The sequence below is a fragment of the Rhinatrema bivittatum genome, chromosome 6 (assembly GCF_901001135.1).
Source record: "Rhinatrema bivittatum chromosome 6, aRhiBiv1.1, whole genome shotgun sequence".
Classification (NCBI taxonomy): domain Eukaryota; kingdom Metazoa; phylum Chordata; class Amphibia; order Gymnophiona; family Rhinatrematidae; genus Rhinatrema; species Rhinatrema bivittatum.
In genome coordinates, this window is record NC_042620.1 from 245,285,888 (window position 1) to 245,309,197 (window position 23,310).

The 23,310-nt window shown below is 51.5% G+C and overlaps 1 protein-coding gene across 3 annotated transcripts in view; it reads left to right on the top strand.

Moving 5' to 3' along the window:
- The window catches only part of LOC115094054 (sodium- and chloride-dependent neutral and basic amino acid transporter B(0+)-like), a 556,325-nt gene that overhangs the window by 410,395 nt on the left and 122,620 nt on the right, over nt 1–23,310 (top strand). The window lies entirely within an intron of this gene.

Genomic DNA, 23,310 nt, shown 5'->3' on the forward strand with positions numbered 1-23,310 from the left:
GAATGCGCCAATTACAAAATTCAAAATAATGTCTGTTATCAAACAGAGTAAATCTGGTACAGTTCACTTATAATTATTACAAAATTCTTGGTGAGAGAGTTGCTGACTCCTTACATTTTTTCTATCAAGATGCCTTGGCCCGTAACCAACTCCCCCCAGACTTTAATAAGGCCTATATTTATCTAAACCAGGCAAGGATCCCCACCAGCCCGCTCCATATCGTCCGATATCCTTGTTAAATTGTGACCTTAAACTCCTGGCCATCATTTTGGCTGCCAACTTGAGCCAGGTTCTCACAGGACAAGCAGGATGGTAGTCCTCACATATGGGTAACATCACAGGATGGAGCCCTGTACGGAAAACATTTCTGTCAAAGTTTCTACAAAGCTTTGACTGACACTGGCACACTGAGTGCACTGAGAATACTCAGCCTGCAATTATCCCTGTGAGCCACAGGTGTCTTCCGCAGTCTTCTTTTTTCCGCTCTGCAGTAGGCATAGCAGTTAGGAGCTCTGTAAGAAATTCTAACATTTTTCTACATAGAAACACTTAAACGTTTACTTCACAAACACTTTTCCCTGCATGGGTCTCCCTTCACGTACGTTTATTCGATGCTCGGTGAGTACTATACCCTGTTTTTTTGGTCGGTTCCTGTTACGTTCCTGGCCTGCCAACTGACTGCGGCCTTCCCTCTCCCTATGTTTTCAGTTTGCCGCACATAGCCTGCGAGTGTCCTGGTTATTAGTGCTAGTGGGACAGGGACTTCCATGGTTTCTGTTGCCGCCAGGGCCCCTGTCGATTCAGGTCCTTCGATTTCCTTGGTACCCTCATGCAGTTGATGCCCCCATCGCTACCGTTGGTACCCCCTTCAGACCGTCCTGGATTCTTAGATGCCATCGGTACCTCTCCCCCGTGGTACACTGATGCCATCGGTCCCTGCATCATTTCTATCAGTGCCATCCATGTTTTTCATACATGGCACTGATTTTTCCTTGTGTTTCATCGGTCCCATCATTGCCCAGAAAGATGCCATAGACGTACACCTTGTCTCGTCGGTGCCATCCATGCCCGGGTCAATGCCACCATCAATCGGGGCACTTCCATCGATTCCAGGATCATTTCCATCGATGCCATCCTTTATTTTATTGATGCCATCGATACCCAGGACATTTCCTTCGATGCCCAGGTCCATTCCATTGATGGGCATCGATGCTGAGTTGAATCCATCAATGGGCATCGATGCCAGGGTCGATTCCATCAATGGGCATCAATGCCACGGTTGATTCCATCGATGGACATCGATGCCAGGGTCTATTTCATTGATAGGCATCGATGCCAGGGTCGATTTCATCGATGGCCATCGATACCCAGGTCGATTCCATCGATAGCCATCGATGCCCAGGTCGAGTCCATTGATGCCATCCATACCAAAGTGGATTCCATCGATGCCAATGTCAAATTCCATCGATGGCATCCATTCTAACATCTATTCCATTGGTGCCCATGTCGGTGCCATTGATGCCCATGTTGGTGGCATCGATGCCATGGACGCCATTGGTGCCCGAGTCAATCCAATCGATACCGTCGACGCCCGTGGCCATGCTGTCGATGCCCATGGCCATGCCACCGATGCCGTCAGCACCCGCCTCCATACATTGATGCCCTTGATGCCCACGTCATTTCCATCAGTGTCTTCGACATTCCTATCGATGCGGTCATCAACTCCGTCGATGCCAGTATCATTTTTCCGATGCCAATAATATTTTTTCTATTATTCGATGCCACATCATTCCCAAAGATACCTACGCCGATACAGTCAGTGCTTCCGTCACTGTCATCATTGCTCTGGCCAAGTCATTGATGTTTTTTCATATATATTTTTGACAATACCCTCGAGGCCGCTTCGGCCACCATCGACACCATCAATACTGACATAGCACCGCCACGTAATGCCCTCGCCTGAACACAGTGCTCCATTCTTTGGGTTCTTATTAAAGACCCATATTAGCCTACGACACTACATAGTGCCAGGAGCAGTGCAGGCATGCTGGCAGTCCGTCATCAGTCACCATCCAAGACAGCGAGGGTATCCATCTCGGTGCTGGGGAAAGACCAGGCCAAGCACCATGGCATGCATCGTCACCAACACAGTGACCGTCCGCCACCGATGCCATCCAGCACATTGGTGCTATCCTTCTTGATCCTGGACAATGTTCGGGCCGAGCAACATCACCACTGCCATCGACATTGTTCTGCACAATATTGGCAGTCCTTGGTGCTCCAGAAACACCGGAACGAATTCCGAAGAATTCTGCACTGGCGTCACGAGACATCAAGCTGCAGCGACGAGGACCGTGTTCACGAGCTGTTAATCGGCTCCCCTGTTTCCGAGGCATGCCCCACTGACATCGGTGGAGGATTGTGGCCCTCCACAAAAAACTATCGTGGTAGTGCCAGCCACACTCAGCCTGTGACCTCTATACCTGCGCCACCATACCAGGCATCAGAGTTGAGACGGGTGTCTACTCCCTCGATGACTCCTGAAATCCACGGAGCCAGCAATATTCACCGGCTCGTCCTTCGGCGATCCACGTCGGATGGTAAGTACCCGCTTCTATGGCATTCCCATTGAGATGTGTTCTGTAATTCGAGCCAAATGGTTTGAAAAGATCTAGGTCATGTACCTTCCAAGAACCGTATTAGTGTCACATATCGCTATGCCAGCTATGTCAGCCACAATACCAAGAGAACCTCTCTATCATTTCTTTGGGATTGCATCAGGACATCCTCCCTTTTTCAGCAACGAAGCTCTGTACTGATTAATGCTCTGGCTTCTGGTTCCTGATTCAGAACCAAATTTCCAGATGCATTCACTGATCTGCTAAACACGAGATTCAGCAAATACCGCCTCAAGTACAAGTCTACCTCGAAGCCTGACGACAAGTCTCAATGTCTCCTTGTACAGCACACAGAAATGTGGGTAAGACTTTACCGCTCACGCTCCTGTGGGAGATTACATGATATCCAGATTACATCAGCCCCTCCAGTTGGACACCTCCTGGTCTCCCAAGTGGCCGGATATCAGAGTGGCCACCCCACTTTGTACCAAAGTTCCCAGTACACTCCGCCAGACACTACAAAGCGCAGGGGGGAGGGGGGTTGGGGAGTTTTAATGACACTATTCTTTTTTTCTTCAGAAGGCACAGGTAAAATGGTATCTCTCGTCACCATGCATCCATATCGCAGTAAGTACATAACCTCTAATCTTTCTATGTGCTTCATGGTGAGTCAACGATATTACAATCCCAAGCTCTGCCGGTTGCACCAGCTTTGGCAACTGGGGTATTCATTGAATCACTATCGGTGACTTCTGTTTCTCTGCGGAGTACAACATCATTCACGCTTTTCCTTGCATGGACAGCTGCATAACCACAGTCAGTCCACGCAAGGAGCTCTAACTTCTTCATGACTCACTATACATTAGGGATGTGAATCGTGTGCCCTATCGTCTTAACGATCAAAATCGTCTGGCAGGAGAAGAAAATCGTGTTTGGCACGATTTTTTAGCTAAAAAATCGTTTTTTCCGATTAGTGCGCACTAACCATTGTTAGTGCGCACCAACAGAAAATGATACAATTTGACACTTTTCAGGTCAGTTAAGGTCAGTTTAGGAATGAATATGTATTCCTATTGGCTGCCCTCTTATTTATTCATGTTACCAAGGTTCCCACTGACAATAAATGGGGGATGGGAAATGGAAACAGTTGGTAGCTTGACAAAAAAAGTAATGTGATCAGTCAATGTGACTAGAACTTGTGCCCTAACCCTGATACCAGGGGTGTTGTGATCTTCCTGCAAACAGTGCCCTAACCCTGACACCAGGGGTGTTGTGATCTTCCTGTACACAGTGCCCTATCCCTATTAATACCAGGAGTGTTGTGATCTTCCTGCACACAGTGCCCTATTCCTGATACCGGGGGTGTTGTGATCTTCCTGCACACAGTGCCCTAACCCTGATACCAGGGGTGTTGTGATCTTCCTGCACACAGTGCCTTAACCCTGATACCAGGGGTGTTGTGATCTTCCTGCATGCAGTGCCCTAACCCTGACACCAGGGGTGTTGTGATCTTCCTGCACACAGTGCCCTATCCCTATTAATACCAGGAGTGTTGTGATCTTCCTGCACACAGTGCCTTAACCCTGATACCAAGGGTGTTGTGATCTTTCTGCACACAGTGCCCTAACCCTGACACCAGGGGTGTTGTGATCTTCCTCTACACAGTGCCCTATCCCTAATAGGGATAGGGCACTGTGGGGTGTTGTGATCTTCCTGCACCCAGTGCCCTATTCCTGATACCGGAGGTGTTGTGATCTTCCTGCACACAGTGCCTTAACCCTGATACCAGGGGTGTTGTGATCTTCCTGCACACAGTGCCCTATCCCTATTAATACCAGGAGTGTTGTGATCTTCCTGCACACAGTGCCTTAACCCTGATACCAGGGGTGTTGTGATATTCCTGCACACAGTGCCCTAACCCTGACGCCAGGGGTGTTGTGATCTTCCTGTACACAGTGCCCTATCCCTAATAGGGATAGGGCACTGTGGGGTGTTGTGATCTTCCTGCACACAGTGCCCTATTCCTGATACCGGAGGTGTTGTGATCTTCCTGCACACAGTGCCGTAACCCTGATACCAGGGGTGTTGTCATCTTCCTGCACACAGTGCCTTAACCCTGATACCAGGGGTGTTGGGATCTTCCTGCATGCAGTGCCCTATCCCGCCTGCATTACTAGTGAGAGGCTGGCTTCACAGACAGGGGGGAGCTGCCTGACCCTCACTCCTGCCTTCCCCCATGTCCCAGCCAGTGAATGGTGTGTGGGTGAGGGGGGGGAGGATGGTGAAGTCTGAGACAGCTCCCTCCCTGCATTACTAGTGAGAGGCTGGCTTCACAGACAGGGGGTGAGCTTCATGACCCTCACTCCTCCCCTCCCCCATGTCCCAGCCAGTGAATGGTGTGTGGGTGAGGGGGGGGGGGGAGAATGGTGAGGATGAAACAGCTCCTTCCCTGCATTACTAGTGAGAGGCTGGCTTCACAGACAGGGGGGAGCTTCCTGACCCTCACTCCTCCCCTCCCCCATGTCCCTGCCAGTGAATGGTGTGTGGGTGAGGGGGGGGGGGGAGAATGGTGAGGATGAAACAGCTCCTTCCCTGCATTACTAGTGAGAGGCTGGCTTCACAGACAGGGGGGAGCTGCCTGACCCTCACTCCTGCCTTCCTCCATGTCCCAGCCAGTGAATGGTGTGTGGGTGAGGGGGGGAGGAGGATGGTGAAGGGTGAGACAGCTCCCTCCCTGCATTACTAGTGAGAGGCTGGCTTCACAGACAGGGGGGAGCTGCCTGACCCTCACTCCTGCCTTCCCCCATGTCCCAGCCAGTGAATGGTGTGTGGATGAGGGGGGGGGAGGATGGTGAAGGGTGAGACAGCTCCCTCCCTGCATTACTAGTGAGAGGCTGGCTTCACAGACAGGGGGGAGCTGCCTGACCCTCACTCCTGCCTTCCCCCATGTCCCAGCCAGTGAATGGTGTGTGGGTGAGGGGGGGAGGATGGTGAAGTCTGAGACAGCTCCCTCCCTGCATTACTAGTGAGAGGCTGGCTTCACAGACAGGGGGTGAGCTTCATGACCCTCACTCCTCCCCTCCCCCATGTCCCAGCCAGTGAATGATGTGTGGGTGAGGGGGGGGGGGAAGAATGGTGAGGATGAAACAGCTCCTTCCCTGCATTACTAGTGAGAGGCTGGCTTCACAGACAGGGGGGAGCTGTCTGACCCTCACTCATGCCTTCCCCCATGTCCCAGCCAGTGAATGGTGTGTGGGTGAGGGGGGGGGAGGATGGTGAAGTCTGAGACAGCTCCCTCCCTGCATTACTAGTGAGAGGCTGGCTTCACAGACAGGGGGGAGCTTCCTGACCCTCACTCCTCCCCTCCCCCATGTCCCAGCCAGTGAATGGTGTGTGGGTGAGGGGGGGGGGGGAGAATGGTGAGGATGAAACAGCTCCTTCCCTGCATTACTAGTGAGAGGCTGGCTTCACAGACAGGGGGGAGCTTCCTGACCCTCACTCCTCCCCTCCCCCATGTCCCTGCCAGTGAATGGTGTGTGGGTGAGGGGGGGGGGGAGAATGGTGAGGATGAAACAGCTCCTTCCCTGCATTACTAGTGAGAGGCTGGCTTCACAGACAGGGGGGAGCTGCCTGACCCTCACTCCTGCCTTCCTCCATGTCCCAGCCAGTGAATGGTGTGTGGATGAGGGGGGGGGAGGATGGTGAAGGGTGAGACAGCTCCCTCCCTGCATTACTAGTGAGAGGCTGGCTTCACAGACAGGGGGGAGCTGCCTGACCCTCACTCCTGCCTTCCCCCATGTCCCAGCCAGTGAATGGTGTGTGGGTGAGGGGGGGGGGGGGAGAATGGTGAGGATGAAACAGCTCCTTCCCTGCATTACTAGTGAGAGGCTGGCTTCACAGACAGGGGGGAGCTGCCTGACCCTCACTCCTGCCTTCCCCCATGTCCCAGCTAGTGAATGGTGTGTGGATGGGGGGGGGGGGGGGAGGATGGTGAAGGCTGAGACAGCTCCCTCCCTGCATTACTAGTGAGAGGCTGGCTTCACAAATAGGGGGGAGCTGCCTGACCCTCACTCCTCCGGGGTGTTGTGATCTTCCTGCATGCAGTGCCCTTTCCCTATTAATACCAGGAGTGTTGTGATCTTCCTGCACACAGTGCCCTATTCCTGATACCGGGGGTGTTGTGATCTTCCTGCATGCAGTGCCCTATCCCTATTAATAGCAGGAGTGTTGTGATCTTCCTGCACACAGTGCCCTAACCCTGATACCAGGGGTGTTGTGATCTTCCTGCACACAGTGCCCTATTCCTGATACCGGGGGTGTTGTGATCTTCCTGCATGCAGTGCCCTATCCCTATTAATACCAGGAGTGTTGTGATTTTCCTGCACACAGTGCCCTAACCCTGATACCAGGGGTGCTGTGATCTTCCTGCACACAGTGCCCTATCCCGGTTACCGGGGGTGTTGTGATCTTCTTGCACACATCCCGGTATCATACTGATAAATCTGAAGATTTAGAAATTTACGGTAACCTCAAACGGGCCTGGGGGCCCTTATTCCCTCTCAATCGGGCCCAAGGTTCTATAAAATATTTGGGGGTATCCATCCCAAATATTCTGGATACCAAATATAATATCAATATACAACCACTGTTAAAAAAGATGAAGGCAAGACTCCACCAATGGCAATCACTCCCAATCTCTCTTACAGGCAGAATTCATCTTATAAAAATGGTGGTGCTACCAAAGTGGTTATATGTTCTTCAAATGCTCCCAATATGGTTGACCAGTACAGACCCTCAAAGTATCAATGGAGAGCTTAGGAAATTAATATGGAGAGGTAAAAAAGCGAGACTAGCGTTAATTCATTTAACTCGGGCTAAGGAGGAAGGGGGTTTGGCGTGTCCTGATTTTCAAAAGTATAACTTAGTCTATATGTTACGTCATATCAGGGATTGGATACTGGGTACAGAATACTTCTCACCTACTATATACCTTCAAGGTTGGCTGCAAGGCTACTCCCCAGCTGCATTAATTCAATTAAGGTGCAACATCTGCCAGCCACCTGTAAAACCTTCCTGTTGATTGACTCCGGAAGGAAAGCCTGGGAGCATTTATGTTCCAGGTTAGGTCTCACAGGGACTATGACCCTCTTGCTTCCTATTTGTGGCAACCCTCAGTCCCTACCGGGCACAGGATCAAATGTGTACCAACAATGGGTGTTGAAGGGGATCAGATTACTCACACATATATTTTTCCCCAATACAAATCATATGTATAGCTTTTCAGAACTCCAAGACAAATATGGATTAGTCAACACAGATTTCTATGCTTATCTGCAACTTGGGCATTATGTCTCTGCTAATGGAGTTCATACCTGTCTGATAAAATATAGCGAACAATTAGGAATACTTTTAGGGGTAGGGAAACCGGTGAAGTTCTCATGTTCCATGTTCTCTAAAATATTGAACACATACGGTGCAACAAAGTCTATAGAGATTATTGACAGCAGATGGGCAGAGTTCCCTGGAATGGCCGTCACTCCAAAAATTGTAAAAATGTACCTTCAAAATGCTAAGAGTATTACTGAAAATGCTAACCTGCGGGAAATGCACTTTAAATTTATATGGCAACTATATTATACTTCCTCGGCGGCCTTTCGAACAGGATTATGTTCTTCACCTACTTGCTTGAAATGTGACACAGAAATTGGTGATTTCTTTCATAGCTTTTGGACATGCCTTAAGATTGAGGCATTCTGGATCAGTATACAGACCCACTGCTCCACAGTGTGCGCTTTTCATTTGCCATTAGATCCGCATTTATGGTTACTGGGTTGTGAGGCGACCCCCTATATGGTTTGAAAACTCACACCCAAAAATTTGTGAATAAGGCTGGCCTTTTGGCTAAACAAACTATTTTACATAATTGAATCTCTAAAGACACCCCAGCCTGCAACCATTGGGTGAAAAAAATGATCAAATTGGCCACTTTTGAGCAGATGACAGCCAACACCCAGAGTGTGCAGAAACAAACACTGACCATGGGTATATGGCTAACTTTTCTACGACAGCAGCGTCTCTTTACTATACCCATCACAATAGACACAGTATCAGATGTAGGAACAGAAACTAGGAGTTAGTGGATTGTCTGATTTGCTTGGAACATGCTAGCCATTGGTGCCCATGAGCTGGGGAAGAGCCCACATAACTGACCATGACAATAGTTTAATAGGAAGTGGAAAAACAGGGGATGGGGGGGAGGGGAGGGAAGAGGGAGGAGGCAGAAAAGGATTATAAATTTCAGAAAGTTCATCTTCACACACATCTACTGTTCCTTGCTTGAGACTAAGCTCCTAGGCGCAGGTTTTCTTTTTTCCACACCAACTGTGTTACACCAATGGTGTTTAACTATCCACGCGTGCTATATCTCAGGTTCTTGTGATGTGTTGTATTAAGTTGGTAATACGGTATGACAGAAATGATATACCTTACACCTATTAAAAGAAACCCTGCTTTCTAGATGCCTGGGTTTGCTGATTACAATTTATGTATGTAGTTCTATAGCTCACAAGGTTATCGATATTAATGTTAAGAACATAAGAACATAAGAAAATGCCATACTGGGTCAGACCAAGGGTTCATCAAGCCCAGCATCCTGTTTCCAACAGTGGCCAATCCAGGCCATATGTTATTGATTGGTTTCTGCTGTTTAACTATCTGGATGTCCCAGATGCCTGTCTCGTGTCACAAGTACTTGTACTGGTTTCTTATCATGTGTGTACTTGACTGTTTTTGAAAATCCAATAAAAGATATAAAAAAATAAACAAAAAAAAACCTACTCATCCTTGACAGTCCCTCTAACTGCTATGATCAAGAAGGGAGCCAATCCCGCCAATTGGTCTCCAGAAGCCATATCAGCCTTTCTGACGCTCAAAGAGGCTTTTTGAAGGAAGTCGTGCCTCTGCCATCCTGACCCACATCGTCCATTCATCATCGAGGTCGACGCATCAGACATTGGTGTGGGAGCAGTTTTAAGCCAGTATAGCGAATCTAATGTGCTCCATCCTTACTCCTTCTTTTCAAGGCAGTTCTCGCCCGCCGAAAGAAATTCTGGAACCGGAGACAAAAAGCTACTCGCAATCAAGCTGGCCTTCGAAGAGTGGCGTCCTTGACCGGAAGGCGCCCAACACCAAATAGAAGTGTACACCAATCACAAGAATTTGGAGTACCTCAGACATGCTCAATGACTCAATCACCATCAAGCAAGATGGTCCCTGTTCTTTAACAGATTCAATTTCCTGCTAAAGTATCATCCGGGAGAGAAGAACACTCGGGCTGATGCCTTGTCATGATCCTTCTCCCCTCAGGATGTGCCAGATGAACCCCATCACATCATTGACCCCGGAAGAGTGGTTCTTGCAGCCACTCATATGGTACCCGTTAGGAAGACGGTGGTGGCCAGAAATCTAAGGAAGAAGCTGTTGAAGTAGGCGCACGATTCCCGTCTGGCCGGCCATCTGGGACAGAGTTGTACCCTAGCGATGTTACAACAGTACTATTGGTGGCCAACCATGAAAAAGGATGTACAAGCTTATGTGGGTTCTTGTGCTGTCTGTGCCAAGCAAAAACCTCCAGATGGACGTCCTTGGGGTTTGTTACAACCTCTACCATCACCGAATGAACCCTGGACAAATATAGCAACCGATTTCGTGGTAGACCTGCCTCTGTCCAATGGAAACAACACCATTTGGGTCATGCACACGTTGCCTATGCTCAAATACACGTCATGGCAGGAACATCAGGAGTGTCCCCACCGCAAGACATTGATACCTCCAGGTATTTAAAGCCTCCTACCAGCTTTGAGTTAGCAAGGACTTTGGTTCAGGTTTCTCTGACCCCTCTAAGCTGCCTTCGCTATCCTCCGGGGATCTCACTCCTTACGAAGCTCTAGATACCCACTCCTTGGGGGTCTCTCGCTTCCAACCACCCTTTGGGGTTTCTACTAACTAGACAATCGCTCCTTGGGGGTCTATCTCTCTTTCTATCCTTCAGGATTCTGGACTTCAGGTACTCGCTCCTCGAGGGCCTATCAGTCTGTGTGTCCTGCACCTCGGACCTTCGGTCCCACCATCTTTATCACCAGGAAGACGCCGCACTACGCTGCTGTGAGTATCTCTGTGATCCGGTGCTCCAACTCCACCCACCAGGCTCGGCCTTGCCCACTCCGCGGGTTGCTAGCTATCTTGGTCATCTGGGTGAGACTGCTACAACTGAAACTGTCTGAATGTATAGGCACCTTGCGGTCTTCAGTGCCTTTCCTTCCTGCATCATACCATCTACCATTTGCAGTATAATAAAGCTTTCCTTCCATTGTCTGCTATCTGAGGTTAGCCTATCGCTGTGGTTCCCCACAGGGCCACTCCCCATGGGAGGAGTCATCTCCACAGTGACCAAGGGTCCACAATGCCACAAACACAACAGTGGTCAGTAGCAGGCGGCAACCAAGAGAAGTCCAGGAAGCAAGCTGAGGTTGAAGCCAGGGATCCATTCAAGGGAAAGATGGGATGGATTGGTAGGGTAGGAGGATGAGGAGCAACACAGGAGGCAAGGCACACTGAATGCATAATTATTGAAGACTGACCACAGGAACTGACGGATGAGATGAAGACCATAAAAACTGAAGACCAGGATGAAGGCCAGGAATTGAAGAGACAGAGAAAATCAGGAACTGAAGACATAGAGAAGACTAGGAACTGAAGTCAGGAACTCAGAAATGCTGGGAGGAACTGAGGATACTCAAGCTGTTGCCGAGAGACCGGTGAAAAGCGGAGTGCCGCAATGGTCGGTATTGGGATGGGTCCTGTTCAATATCCTCGTGAGCGACATCACGGACGGGATAGAAGGTAAGGTTTGTCTATTTGCGGATGATACTAAGATCTGCAATAGAGTAGACACGCCGGAAGGAGTGGAGAGAATAAGATGGGATTTAAGGAAGCTGGAAGATTGGTCGAAGATATGGCAGCTGAGATTCAATGCCAAGAAGTGCAGAGTCATGCATATGGGGTGTGGAAATCCAAAAGAAATGTATTCGATGGGGGGTGAAGAGCTGATGTGCATGGAGCAGGAGAGAGACCTTGGGATGATAGTGGCTAATGATCTGAAGTCGGCGAAATAATGTGACAAGGCAATAGCTAAAGCCAGAAGAATGCTGGGCTGCATAGAGAGAGGAATATCGAGTAAGAAAAGGGAAGTGATTTTCTCACAGGACAAGCAGGATGGTTGTCCTCACAAATGGGTGACATCGAGGATGGAGCCCAACCACGGAAAACTTCTGTCAAAGTTTCAGGAACTTTGACTGGCCCCTACTGGGCATGCCCAGCACGGCACTAACCCTGCAGCCAGCAGGGGTCTCCCTTCAGTCTTCTTTTTTCCGCGCAGCAGTAGCCACGTGGTCAAAGAGCTCTTAACCTCGTTCCTGACAGGAATTCTTCAATTAAAAATTTCTGAAGAAAATTTGCACCTCAGGGGTCTCCCTTCTTCAAATTTTTCACCCCGCGGAACTTCGGTAAGTTTTTGCCGTCTTTTGGTCGACTACCGTCGAGTTTGGCCCTCAAGGCCCGTTGGCAGTCGACAGTCGACAGTCCCGCGGCTAAATTTTTGGCCTATGGCCATGGCATCGGGGTTCCGTCGGTGTCCGGATTGTACCCGAACTATGTCAGTCACAGACCCACATAGAGTCTGTGTTTTGTGCTTAGGAAGCGAGCATGATGTCCTGACTTGCACCAAATGTGCCCTAATGACACCTAAAGGTCGCAAAGCCAGAATGGAAAAGATGGGACTCCTTTTCCATGCTCGTACCCCAATGCCATCGATTGCATCGACGTCATCGGAACCGGCACCATCGAAGTCTCATCATCATCGACAGCCCTCCGGTGACCGTCCGCCATCGACGACTTCACGGCCATCGACTCCTGTCCCTTCCCCGGATCATCGAGGGGATCGGAAGGAGAAACATCGCCATCGACGTTATAAGTCTCGGCCCGTTGAGGAATCGATGTCATCGACCTCCGTACCTTCCGAGCCTCCGCCAAAGAAGTCTCGACCAGAAGTGGCGCTGTCCACTCCTGTCTCGCAGACACCGAGGCAACCCTCACCCCTCCGGGGTTTGGGAGCCGCGATTCCACCGGTGACGGTGGTCCCTCCGGCTCAGCCTCAGCCTCCCTCTCCCGTCGAGCCGGGTCTCGTTACCCCAGGTCTCCAGGCAGAACTGGACCGGCTGGTCCAGGAGGCCATCGACAAGGCGATGCTACAGTTCCAGACTCCTCCGGCACCGACTCCGGCACCGAGAGTGGAACCGGTCACCAATCCGATTCCAGCAGCACTGGCACCGCTGCTTGCCCAGATGGAAGCGCTTATGAATGCCCTTCCACCGGCAAAACCCGGATCACCGACAGCCTTCTCATCAGGTGGAGAAACACCGTACCGAATTCCCCCTTCGGGGGTAGTTCCATCGGTGCCTTGTCGTCCCTCGCCACCGATACATTCCTCGGGGGCGATACGCACATCAGCTCTGCCGAGGATTCCGATGCTGACACCGATTCCCTCGATGCCGACACCGGTTCCTTCGATGCCGGCACCGAGGCCGGCACCGATTCCATTGAGGACATTCTCGATGCCCCCGGTGATTCCTTCCAATTTCTCGGAGCCTCAACCGGGGCCTTCAGGTATTTAGCCCCCTCATGGTCCTACAGGTCAGCATCCTGATCCTTATGACACCTGGGGTGATGATACCTCTACTGACACCGATGATTTGCCTTCACCACCCTCTCCTGTGGGGAGTAGAAAGCGTTCTCCCCCTGAAGACCTCTCTTTCATAAATTTTGTGAAGGAAATGTCGGAGTTGGTCCCTTTCCAACTTCAGTCTGAACAAGATGACAGGCACCAGATGATGGAATTACTCCAATTCCTGGATGCCCCTAAGGTCATCACCTCCATTCCAATTCATCAGGTTTTTCTAGACCTTCTTAAAAAGAATTGGGAATCTCCTGGATCTATTGCTCCGGTAAACAAAAAAGCTGACTCTACTTATCTCGTACAGTCAGCACCTGGCTTTCAGAAACCACAATTGGACCATCATTCTGTTGTGGTAGAATCAGCTCAAAAGAAAGCTAAACGACTAAAGCCACACTCTTCCATACCTCCTACTAAGGAAAATAAATTCCTAGATAGTATAGGTAGAAAGGTGTACCAAGGAGTCATGCTGATTTCTAGAATAGCTTCTTATCAGCTGTATATGACTCAATATAATAGGGTCATCCTGAAACAGATGCAGGAGTACTCAGATGCCTTACCAGAACAGTTCCAACCACAACTTCAATCCCTACTAAATAAAGGATTTGAAGCTGGGAGGCATGAAATAAGAACGGCTTATGACATCTTTGATGCTTCCACTAGACTTTCTGCTACGGCCATCTCTGCCAGACGCTGGGCTTGGCTTAAGTCATCTGACCTTCGTCCGGAGGTACAAGACAGGCTCTCTGACTTGCCCTGTCTATGGGATAATTTGTTTGGTGAGCAAATTCAGCAAATTGTTGCAGAACTGAAGGATCATCATGAGACACTTAAACAATTCTCATCCATTCCTCCTGACTTGCCTTCTAAACAGCCGTTTAGGAAGAACTCCAAAAAGTCTTTCTTCCGGCCACGGAAGTATTATCCCCCACTAGCCAAGGCTAGGCCTGCGAGGTCTTACCATAAAACTCAACCTCGCCAGTCTCGTAAACAAAAGCCCGCAGCAGCTCCACAACCTGACCCTGCGGCGGGTTTTTGACTCTCACGTAGAGAGCACTTGCCAAACCCTCTTCCAGCCATACCAGTAGGAGGTCGGCTGTGCCACTTTCTAGAAAGGTGGCATCATATCACCACAGATCAGTGGGTGATAGCGATAATTGCACAAGGTTACCATCTCAACTTCCTGACTCTACCTTCCGACTCCCCACCCCTGCAGTCGTGGAGACTCACCGATCACTCTGCTCTTTTAGAGCAGGAAGTTTCTCTTCTCCTACAGTCAAACGCTATAGAACCCGTTCCTCCCTTACAACAAGGACTAGGGTTCTACTCCAGGTACTTCCTGATCCCAAAAAAGTCAGGGGGACTTCGTCCGATCCTGGACCTACGGGCCCTCAACAAGTACCTTCACAAGGAGAAGTTCAAGATGGTAACCCTGGGCTCGCTTCTCCCTCTGCTGCAAAGAGGGGATTGGCTATGCTCTCTAGACCTGAAAGACGCATATACCCACATTGCGATCACGCAATCTCATCGCAAATACCTGCGTTTTCTAGTAGGTCGAAATCACTACCAATATCGAGTGCTACCTTTCGGCCTGGCATCCGCACCACGAGTTTTCACCAAATGTCTCGTGGTAGTTGCAGCTTTTCTGAGGAAGGCAGGTGTCCACGTCTACCCCCACCTGGACGATTGGTTAATCAGGGCCCCAACCCAGCAGATTGCTCGGTCCTCCCTGACCCTAACAATTCAAACCTTGCTTTCTCTAGGGTTTCTTGTCAATTACGACAAATCCTACTTAGTCCCATCTCAGACCTTATCCTTCATTGGGGCAGACTTGAACACCTTACAAGCAAAAGCCTTCCTTCCTCATCCACGGGTTCAAACCCTTGTGTCCCTAGCTCGCCAGCTGCAGTCTCAACCCACAGCTACAGCTCGCCACTTCCTCATTCTACTGGGACACATGGCCTCCTCAGTTTATGTGACTCCCATGGCCCGTCTGGCCATGAGAGTCACGCAATGGACTCTGAGACTGCAATGGACACAAGCTGTTCAGCCTCTGTCCTCCATTGTTCGCATCACCGATGCACTCCGTCTGTCTCTTGCCTGGTGGACAAATCAATCCAACCTCCTACAAGGCTTGCCCTTTCTTCCTCCAGATCCCCAGGTAATCCTCACCACCGACGCTTCCAACATCGGTTGGGAGCCCATGTAAACAATCTACAAACTCAGGGATTCTGGTCACCAGAGGAAGCCAAACACCAGATAAATTTCCTGGAGCTGCGAGCAATTCGCTATGCTCTCAGGGCTTTTCAAGATTGCCTATCAAACCACGCAATCTTACTTCAGACAGACAACCAGGTGGCCATGTGGTACATAAACAAGCAGGGAGGCACAGGCTCCTTCCTTTTGTGTCAGGAAGCAGCGCAGATTTGGGCAGAAGCCCTCTCCCGCTCCATGTACCTCAGGGCCACCTACCTGCCGGGAGTAGACAATATATTGGCAGACCAGCTGAGCCGTGTCTTCCAACCACACGAGTGGTCACTCAATCCTTTGGTAGCGACCTCTCTGTTTCACAATTGGGGTTATCCCCACATAGATCTCTTTGCGTCCCCTCAGAACCACAAAGTGGACAATTACTGCTCTCTCATTCGGAGCCAGCACTCTCGGCCGAGGGATGCATTCTCCCTCACGTGGACAACCGGTCTGCTCTATGCATTCCCTCCACTTCCTCTTCTGTCGAAGACTCTCGTGAAGCTGCGTCAGGACAGGGGAACTATGATCCTGATAGCACCGCACTGGCCACGCCAAGTGTGGTTTCCCATACTCCAGGATCTCTCCATCCGCAGGCACATTCCTCTGGGAAAGGACCCACATCTGATCACTCAAAACGACGGATGCCTCCTCCATCCCAACCTCCAAGCCTTGTCCCTGATGGCATGGATGTTGAAAGGTTAGTCCTTCAGCCTTTTAACCTTTCAGATTCAGTTTCTCGTGTCCTGATCGCTTCACGAAAGCCTTCCACAAGGAAATCTTATTCCTACAAATGGAAAAGGTATACATCATGGTGCACTTCTCAGTCCCTTGATCCCCTTTCCTGTCCAATCTCTAAATTCTTGGACTATCTCTGGCATCTATCAGAATCAGGTCTAAAGACCTCTTCCATTAGAATGCATGTCAGTGCGGTAGCCGCCTTCCACAAAGGTATCGGGGGTGTCCCTATTTCAGTACAACCCCTTGTTACACGCTTTCTTAAAGGCTTGCTCCATTTGAAGCCACCTTTACGTCCTCCGGCCCCATCTTGGGACCTTAATTTGGTTCTTGGTCGCTTTATGAAACCTCCTTTCGAACCTCTTCACTCCTGTGACCTAAAATGTCTCACATGGAAAGTGTTATTCCTTTTGGCTATCACTTCGGCTCGCAGGGTTAGTGAACTACAGGCTTTAGTTACCTATCCGCCTTACACTAAACTCCTGCAGGACCGGGCGGTACTCCGCACTCACCCTAGGTTTTTGCCTAAGGTAGTTTCGGAGTTTCATATTAATCAATCCATCATACTACCTATCTTCTTTCCCAGGCCCCACTCCAACTCTGGGGAACAGACTCTGCATACCCTTGACTGTAAACAAGCTCTAGCTTTCTATCTAGACCGTACACTTGCCCACAGGAAGAGCACTCAATTATTCGTCTCTTTCCATCCTAACAAGTTAGGGCAACCTGTGGGTAAGCAGGCTCTTTCCTCCTGGTTGGCGGATTGCATCTCCTTCTGCTATCAGCAAGCTGGCATTCCTTTTCAAGACCGTGTTAAAGCACACTCTGTGAGGGCCATGGCGACTTCAGTAGCACACCTTCGATCGGTGCCGCTTCCTGACATCTGCAAGGCTGCAACCTGGAGTTCCCTCCATACATTTGCAGCCCACTATTGTTTGGACAAGGCTGGAAGACAGGATTCCATCTTCGGCCAATCTGTCTTGCGTAACCTTTTTCCAACATGATGTACCAACACCCTTCCACCTTCCCGGTATGGTGCGGATGCCCTCTCCCAAATTCCACCCCAGTTGTTGTGCCTGTTGCACGCCGTTGGGCACATATGGTGCATGTTAGGACATCCTCAGCTCGGTACTCACCCATTTGTGAGGACAACCATCCTGCTTGTCCTGTGAGAAAGCAAATGTTGCTTACCTGATGTAACAGGTGTTCTCACAGGACAGCAGGTTCCCTGTACGTACCAGGATCAGTCCAGACAGCTGGGTTATGCCTCCCCTCCAGCAGATGGAGTCAGAGAGAAAACTGAAAGCACCCCCTAGATATACTGGTGTGCCACCTGCGATCCTTCAGTATATTCTCTGACTCCAGCAGATTGAGAGGCATAACCTGCGGTCCTGGTCTGGTCAGGTTATTTGTACCGTAAAATTAATTAAATAAGGGGAATTTTTGACAGAGGGACAAGATCATCGGGTATCTTTCTGTCCTCACTCCTGTCTGTCCGTGTTGGTGTTTTTTCTCCTTCAGCGCAGCGCGGTTTTCAGCTCTTTAGGGCAGGCACATAGGGCTCTGCGCTGTGACAGTTCCCGGGTTAGGTGTCTTTGAGGCTGGGGGAGAGCTTACCGGTGGGCCGGTCACCCTCCCCCCACTTCCAGGGGTCCCAACCCTGAAGGGGGTTTTAAAATACAAAAAAAAAAAAAAAAAAAAAAAAATTCTCCACCTTAGTCCTGTCGGGCACAGGCAGTGGTTTTCTTTGTTTACCCCGGCCTGCCAGAGCCTCTTCGGACCCCGGAGGGGGTGGCTCGGCCACCCGACGAGCTGTGCTAGTGTGAGGAATTCACTCACCTCGATTTTCGCGCCTTTTTTTCTCCTGGTGCTGTTTTTGTTCCTGCAATGCCGCGATCTTCGGCCTGTGCGGCCTGTGCTGGAACGGGGGCGCGACTCTCGCGGGAGGGCCTTTGTCCCCGATGTCTTCCCGGGGACGAGGGACCCTCCCGGGGGCCGAGCGCTGCCCGCAGCGATTCGGGGCTGCATTCCCCGTCGCGGCATCGCAGCGCTCCTGCTAGCCGTTCTCCGGCCCCTCCTCCCTCGGGGAGGAGTGCGGCGGCCATCTTGGCCACGCGGCAATCGGACCCGGAGCTTTCGGAGGATGAGGCTTCCCTCCCCCCCTCCCCTGGCGGGCGAAACACGCGGTCTCCAGCCGTTCCGGATAGCCCTCAAGTCCCTCTTCCCTCGGGATCCCTTCGGGCAAATTTAAAACGGTCGGTCCCTTTTTCTTCTGATTTTGTGCTGCTTATGCACAAAGCCTTTTTGCAGGCTGAAGCGGGTTGGCAGCCAGAAGCCCCTTCTCCCCCTAAGGTTTCTAAACCTTCCTTACCCCAGGGAAAGCCACTGGGAGTGGGGTCCGCAGGGGCCAGTGTTCCCCGCCCACGGGGGGGGCTTGAGGGCACAGAGGCCGCGGATCCTGCTCTGGCTTCTCAGGATCAGTCAGACTTGCTGTTGGCTGACGACCAGTTGCCCGTGGAGGGGGACGACCCCCAGGTGCTGCGTTTATTCGGTAAGGAGGAATTAAGCTCACTAATTCTGCATGTCCTCCAGGAGCTTGAGCTCACGGCGCCCCCCCAGGACGCTGACACCTCGACGGGGGATATCGCTATGGCAGGGATCCGGGCCCCTCCTCAAACCTTTCCGTTCCATCATAAGGTTTTACAGATTGTTTCCAAGGAGTGGGAGCTGCCTGAATCCTCTCTGCGGGTCACTCGGGCTATGGAAAAGCTATATCCCTTGCCTAAAGATTCCTTGGAACTCCTAAAGACACCGGAGGTGGATTCGGCGGTCACGGCAGTGGTTAAACATACGACTATCCCCGTCACGTGTGGGATAGCCTTGAAAGATCTTCAGGACCGTAAGCTGGAGGTCTTACTGAAGCGTATTTTTGATGTGGCGGCTCTAGGTGTCCGGGCAGCGGCGTGCAGCAGCCTCGTACAGAGGGCCAACCTGCGATGGGTCCAGCAGTTGCTGACCACACAGGAGCTTCCTCCGGGCGAGGCTGAGCAGGCCAATTGTGTGGAGGCTGCAGTCGCTTATAACGCAGATGCCTTATATGATTTGTTGCGTACGTCGGCACGCATCATGTCCTCGGCTGTCTCGGCTCGGCGGTTGCTGTGGCTCCGTCGTTGGTCGGCGGACGCCACCTCAAAGGCAAGATTGGGCTCCTTTCCCTTTAAGGGCAAGCTGCTTTTTGGTGAGGAGCTGGATCAGCTCATTAAGGACCTAGGCGACAACAAAGTGTATAAGTTGCCGGAGGATAAGCCGCGCCAAGCACGGGCGTTTGGGAATGCAAGGGCTCGCTTTCGCGGTCAACGACGTTTTCGTGCGGGACGAGGCGGTTCCTTTCCCCAGCGGCAACAGACCACGAGAACCCAGTCTTGGTCTCCTTCCTTTCGGGGCAGGAGGCCTCAGCGTGGAGGCTCCTCGCAAAGTTTTGCTGCTATTAAGCCCGCGCAATGAAGGTGCGCAGGCCCATTCCTCCGTTCCCGTTATCGGAGGACGGCTGTCCCGGTTTTGGGAGGAATGGGTCAAGATAACTTCGGATCAATGGGTCCTCGATGTGGTCCGGTACGGTTACGAGTTGGATTTTGTACGTCCCCTCCAGGATCTTTTTCTGGTATCGCCGTGCGGTCCGATGGAAAAGAGGCTGGCTATAGCTCAGACGCTCGATCACTTACAGGCTCTGGGGGCGGTGACTCCGGTTCCACCGGACCAGTTGCGAACAGGTCGGTATTCCATTTATTTTCTGGTTCCCAAAAAGGAGGGTACTTTCCGACCCATCCTGGATCTCAAAGGGGTAAACAAGGCCCTGCGAGTGCCTCGCTTTCGGATGGAGACTCTACGGTCTGTTATTGCGGCCGTCCACAAGGGAGAATATTTGGCTTCTTTGGACTTGACGGAGGCTTATCTCCATATCGGTATCCGAGAGCGTCATCAACGGTTTCTACGCTTCATGGTGCTAGGGTCCCATTACCAGTTCTGCGCCCTTCCTTTCGGTCTGGCCACCTCGCCGCGCGTGTTCACCAAGGTGCTCGTCGTGGTCGCGGCTTCTCTTCGTCGGCAGGGGGTACTTGTGCACCCTTACCTCGACGATTGGCTCATCAGAGCAAAGTCGCACGCGGCTTGCAAACGGGCAGTTTCCCTGGTAGTGACTCAACTTCAGTCGTTGGGTTGGGTAGTCAACTTCGCGAAAAGCAGACTCGAACCGACACAACAACTGGAGTTTTTGGGCGCGCGCTTCGATACCTCGGTGGGCAAGGTTTTTCTTCCTCATCAGCGCATGTTCAATCTCATGGCCCTGGTCCGACGTTTGCTGGATCTCCCATCTCCCACGGTGTGGGATCATTTACAGCTTATTGGTCATATGGTATCTACTATGGAGATGGTACAATGGGCCTTCGCGCATATGCGGCCCTTACAGAGATCTCTGCTTTCTCGATGGGATCCCAGATCAGAGGATTTCAGTCTGGAACTCCCTCTACTGGAGGAGGCCCGCTCCAGTTTCGCCTGGTGGCTCAATCCGAACAACCTGCTCCAAGGAGTGACCCTAGAACCCCCATCTTGGCTGGTGGTGACTACGGATGCCAGTCTGTCTGGTTGGGGGGCGGTCTGCCAATCCCGAGCTGTTCAGGGCACCTGGACAGCACGCCAGTCCACGTGGTCCATCAACCGCCTGGAAACCAGGGCGGTGCGTCTAGCCTTGCGTCGCCTCCTTCCACTGGTAAGCGGCCGGGCGGTCCGAATTCTGTCAGACAACGCGACTACAGTGGCGTACATAAATCGGCAGGGAGGCACGAAAGGCGTGCGGTAGCGATAGAGGCCGCGCTGCTGATGACTGGGGCGGAACGCCACCTATCGCGTCTAGCGGCCTCCCACATTGCCGGCGTAGACAACGTGCAGGCAGACTACCTCAGTCGACGACATCTGGATCCCGGCGAATGGGAGCTTTCGCCGGAGGCAATGATGCTCATCGTGCAGCGCTGGGGGATTCCGCACCTCGATCTCATGGCGACTCGGGCGAATGCGAAGGCGGCGCGGTTTTTCAGTCGAAGAAGAGAGCACGCGTCGGAAGGAGTGGATGCGCTGGTACTGCCGTGGCCCCGTCACATCCTTCTGTACGTGTTTCCACCGTGGCCCCTGGTGGGGAAGGTGTTACGGCGCATAGAGTCCCATCAAGGTCCGGTGATTCTCGTGGCTCCGGAATGGCCACGTCGTCCATGGTTCGCGGATCTAGTCAACCTGGCGGTGGACGGCCCTCTATGATTAGGTCATCTTCCCAACCTTCTGAGTCAGGGTCCAGTGGTTTTCGAACTGGCGGATCGATTTTGTCTGGCGGCCTGGCTTATGAGCGGAAACAGTTGAGGAAACGTGGTTACTCGGACGCGGTGGTGTCTACCCTGCTTCGAGTGCGTCGGTCTTCTACTACTCTTGCTTACGCTAGGGTTTGGAAGGTCTTCCATGCTTGGTGCGCCGGATTGGGTATCACACCTAAGCGTTCGACGGTCCCTCAGATCCTCATGTTCTTGCAGGAGGGCCTGACGAAAGGGTTGGCCTACAATTCGCTTCGTGTCCAGGTGGCGGCTCTGGGATGCTTAAGAGGTCGGTTGGACGGGTCTTCCCTTGCGTGTCATCCCGATGTAGCTCGGTTCTTGCGAGGGGTTAGGAACTTACGTCCTCCTCTTCGGCTTCCCTGTCCTTCCTGGAACTTGAATTTGGTACTACGTGGTTTGTGTGTGGCTCCGTTTGAGCCTCTACACTCGGCTTCGTTGAAGGATCTGACCCTCAAGACGGTTTTTCTTGTGGCTATTTCCTCGGCTCGGAGAGTGTCGGAGCTCCAGGCTCTTTCTTGCAGGGAACCGTTCTTGCGTATTTCTGATTCGGGTGTTTCCTTGCGAACCGTGCCGTCCTTTTTACCTAAGGTGGTCTCGGCGTTTCATGTCAACCAGACGATTGAGCTACCCTCCTTCTCGGCGGAGGACTTGCGGTCTCCTCCAGGTAAGGACTTGCGACGTCTGGACGTCCGGCGAGTTCTCCTGCGATATTTGGAGGTTACCAACGAATTTCGAAAGTCGGATCATCTCTTCGTGTTGTGGAATGGGCCCAAGAAGGGGCTGCCGGCATCTAAGGCTACGATTGCACGATGGTTGAAGGGGGCCATTGCGTCCACATACATTGGCTGCGGTAAATCGGTTCCGGATGGGCTCAAGGCTCATTCGTTGCGTGCTCAGGCGACTTCGTGGGCGGAGAATCGATTGGTCTCTTCCCAAGAGATATGTAGGGCGGCCACTTGGAAATCTTGGCATACATTTGCCAAGCACTATCGCCTGGATGTCAGGGGGCCGTCCTCACAGTCGTTTGGTAGCAGCGTGATTCGAGCGGGACTCTCAGGGTCCCACCCCAGTTAAGGCGGCTTGGGTACGTCCCAGCTGTCTGGACTGATCCTGGTACGTACAGGGAAAGGAAAATTAGGTTCTTACCTTTGCTAATTTTCGTTCCTGTAGTACCATGGATCAGTCCAGACGCCCGCCCTCTTCTTCTGGGAGTCCGCTCGTGTTTTCTTTCCGGTTCGTGTCCACGCCACAGATGACGCGTTTTTTCGCGGTACCCTGTTCGGTTGTTGCATGTTACCTGTGCATTTTTGATGTTCTATTTGTTTGTCTGTGTTTCTGGAGGTTCCTGTTTGATCTGGCCTCTAAGTTGGCATACACTCTGTTGAGTTTTTGGAAAATTTTGGGGGTGGCATTTCTCATGGTTGGATTCCTGTCTGCTTTGATATCACATATACTGAAGGATCGCAGGTGGCACACCAGTATATCTAGGGGGTGCTTTCAGTTTTCTCTCTGACTCCATCTGCTGGAGGGGAGGCATAACCCA